At 43.2% G+C, this 3514-nt stretch overlaps 1 pseudogene; it reads right to left on the reverse strand.

Annotated features, from left to right (window-relative positions):
* Positions 1 to 2484: 2484 nt before the first annotated feature.
* LOC124964719 (60S ribosomal protein L7a-like) lies at positions 2485 to 3262 on the reverse strand (annotated as a pseudogene).
* Between the last annotated feature and the right edge of the window lie 252 nt (positions 3263 to 3514).

Here is a 3514-nt window from a genome sequence, read left to right on the forward strand (position 1 = left end):
TCGGATCCCCAGTTCAGTATTCAAAGGACTGTCACCATTAGATGGAAGTTCTCAGCTGCACTGTTTTTCAAATGTAAATAAATAATTCAGCAGTTAATAAACTGACCTTTTGGACATGGGCTCAAGTGGAGGAATCTAAAAGAAAATAGAAGGTGAGACACCAACTATTTCAAGTTGCATGTCAAACACGCATGTGCATGCATACACACACACACACACACACACACACACACACAGTCCCTGTGTCCAAACCCAAAACTGCACTGAAGCAACTCAGTGTCACTGAAAGAAGTTTCTCCTGATGGAATAGGAGGCTGACTGTTTAGCAAGGAAGACCAAGCACATTTCATGGGATAAAGAAAGGGGCATCTTTTTTCACCTTTATAGTTTGAGAGAATTCAAAAGATTTGTCTTTGAAGGTAGCACAGGACACTGTGCTTGAGCTTAATCAATATGTTAACTAAGTCCTCCAATACTCACTATCTATCCTGCCTTAGTCTCTGAGAATTTAGAAATGAAAAGGAATTCATGCTATTGGGAGAGACAGCCAGTAATAATACCGTGTGCTAAATGACAGGGGAAAAGTGCGGGGAGTGATATGGGGAACTAACAGTCCAGAGAGGGAACAGGAAGGATCTGGGCAGAATTTTGTGGAATTAATAAATCACAATTCGATGAAGAATATACAGTGGAGTGGAAAGTGTTCCATGTAGAAGGGCAATCTGGGCAAAGGCATGGGAGCCAGAAAACCTAGTCAGTTGAAGTGTGTTAAGGACTCCCAAATAACAGAGAAAGAAAGAGTAAATGGGAGGTAGGGAACCTGATCATGGAAGAAGATAAGGAGGGCAAGTCAGTCAGCAGCCAAGTCATAAAATGCCTTAGGAGTCATGGTAAGAATGTCTGTTCAATTGTCCTGGAAGGCACTAGAAGTCCCGGGAAGACTCCTTGGGTCTGAAGCCACTCACCTGGATGGCAGAGGCAGAGGCTGGCTCTCTTCTGCTGTTGCTTTTCCAGTATAGGCCAGAGAAGGGAAGAGGCAAATGAGCCTTTGGCACCCTAAGGTCAGGACTGTAATATCCCAAGGAACATAGTCAAAGTCACATTAATAAGAAGACTATCCCTGTCCAAGATTTGTGTCAATTAAAGTGGTTCACAGAAAAAAAATCACTCCTCATAGTTACATGTCACATTGACTATCAGGGAATAAGAAGAAAGCAGGTGGGACAGAGGGGAGAGGCAGGGCCAGGAGAGATCTCTGTGCAAAGCCCACACAGCGAGGACTTGCCCTTATGTGGCACGGGAGGTCAACTTCTCTCACAACCTTCAGCTATTGATTAGGACCTTTGTAATAAATAACTGATTAAACTTCCCTCAGGGTGTGGTGCATAATTATTCCAAGGGGAGCTGGGACAGCCACTGTTCAGGTGACTCAGTGGTCTCTACCAGTGGTGGGCCCACATCCCATATGGAGTAAAAACAGTGAAAACCATTGTTCAACAGAGATGAGCAATTGGAGAGTTAGAAGCCTTATCCTACTAAAAATTCCCCCCTTTGATCATACCTAGAGATAATCCTTGGGAGTCCAAAGGAAGAGATTAGAGGTGAGAGGTTCCCATGGAGATCTGTTACCATTTATTGGGGATCTTTTATGAACCAGGTGCTGCATGAGCATGATATTATTTAGTCCCTGTAATAATCCTGTGTTATCAAAACTATTTTTATCTTTGTTTTAAAGATGGGAACAAAGCTAACATTTAACTTGTAAAAGTTAAGAGGAACCAAGGTATCCTGGAGATCCTTAAGCAACACAATCATAAAGCTTCTAGGGGAGATATTGAAGGAAAAGGGGCAGGAGCGGGAGAAGAGAGGAGAAGGCAGTCCTGTAGATTGGTGAATTGGCATTTTTGGAACCACAGACCCTATTCCATTGATGGGAAGGAAAACCAATTTAGAGAACTGAAACCAGCATTTTCAAAATAGGGTGGAATAGAATGGAATGAAATAAAACAGAATGGAGTAGAATGAAATAGAATAAAAATATAAGAAGGTACTGTATGCAGTAAGGGTAGGTATTGCTCTATGAATTAGAAGTTTTTATGTGTACTTAGTTGCAATATAAAAATCTATGTCTTAAATGAAAAGTACTGTTTAAATGTAGAGCTATTCATTGCATTTGAACATAGACATATATTTTGATGTAGCAACTGCCTTCCTATGTGTGTGCACTACATTCAGTGTTTTCAAATCTATATGTTCACTGAGATAAAAGTTGCATATGTATATACACACACATCAAAATATATGATACACACCTATCGTATATATATATATATATGAGCAAGATAAACACACAAAGCAATGAAAAGAAATATACTATAATTATGTACAAATAAGCTTTTTGTCTTAAAATCTATTTAGTCTTTTTTTTTCCCACTGGATGAAGGATAATTTCTAATTTTTATGGACAGAAACCCAAGAGCATGTTTATCCCAGTTTTGTGGCAAGTTCTTTAACCTTTGCCTTTTCCTGCTTGGCAACGTGAGCCACAGATTTTGGACCCAGGATGTTGCCTCCCCAGTGGCGACAGATCTCATCATGTCTGTCATTGGAGTTGGTTGGTTCTGATAGCTTCCGCCAGCAAGCCAGAGCTCCTTTGTCTTCCGAGTTCACCTGTGTGAAGGCAACCATGGGGCACGTCTTCCTGTGAACCACACGTCCCAGCCTGGCCTTCCCCTTGATGACGCAGTAAGGGACTCCCGTCTTGCGACCCAGGGCGGGCAGGAAGATAACCAGCAGGATGGGATCCACATTGTGTGCAATCACCACCTGCTGAGCCTTGTTCTCTACCCAGGTGGTGACAGTACTGACCCCTGCTCCCAGGACTGGTGGTCTCTTTGTGGGGACAACCCCTTTGCCAGCACCCTTCTTCTGAGCCCGGGCCAACAGCCTCGGCTTCTTCTCCTGCTTCGTCTCAGGTCTGTACTTGTACTTGCCAGCGAAAGCAGCTGGGTGGCTGATGGGCAGTCCAAGGCCTGGGTGAACTGGGTAATCGCAGGAGGCACTTGCAGCTGCTGCAGCCGGATGTAGCAGGGCCAGTTTACAAAGCAAGTAAGGTCCCTTTTGGGCTGGATGTCCTGTCCAATGCTGAAGTTCTTCGGCCTCTTCTTGAAAAACGGGTTACCACCTTCTTGGCTACCTGCTTCCTGACCACAGCAGGGGCTGGAGCCACCTTCTTCCCCTCGGCCTTCTTTCCATTCAGCATCTTGTGCGGCTGGAGGAGAAAGTTATTTAGTCTTCTAAAGTACTATGGTTTCGTTTGGGTTCCTATCTTCCAAGTACCTACATGTTATATTTCAATATGCTATATGGTCTTTTCCTTTGCTTTATTTTCAATTGTACTTTTTCTTTATTGTTACATTTTGCATATGACATGTCCCCATATACTCATGTGTTGAAGGCTTGGTCCCCAATGCAATCATGTTCGGAGTAGAGCTTTGGGAAAAAGTGACTGGAT

This window comes from Sciurus carolinensis, chromosome 14, assembly GCF_902686445.1.
Source record: "Sciurus carolinensis chromosome 14, mSciCar1.2, whole genome shotgun sequence".
NCBI classification, from domain to species: domain Eukaryota; kingdom Metazoa; phylum Chordata; class Mammalia; order Rodentia; family Sciuridae; genus Sciurus; species Sciurus carolinensis.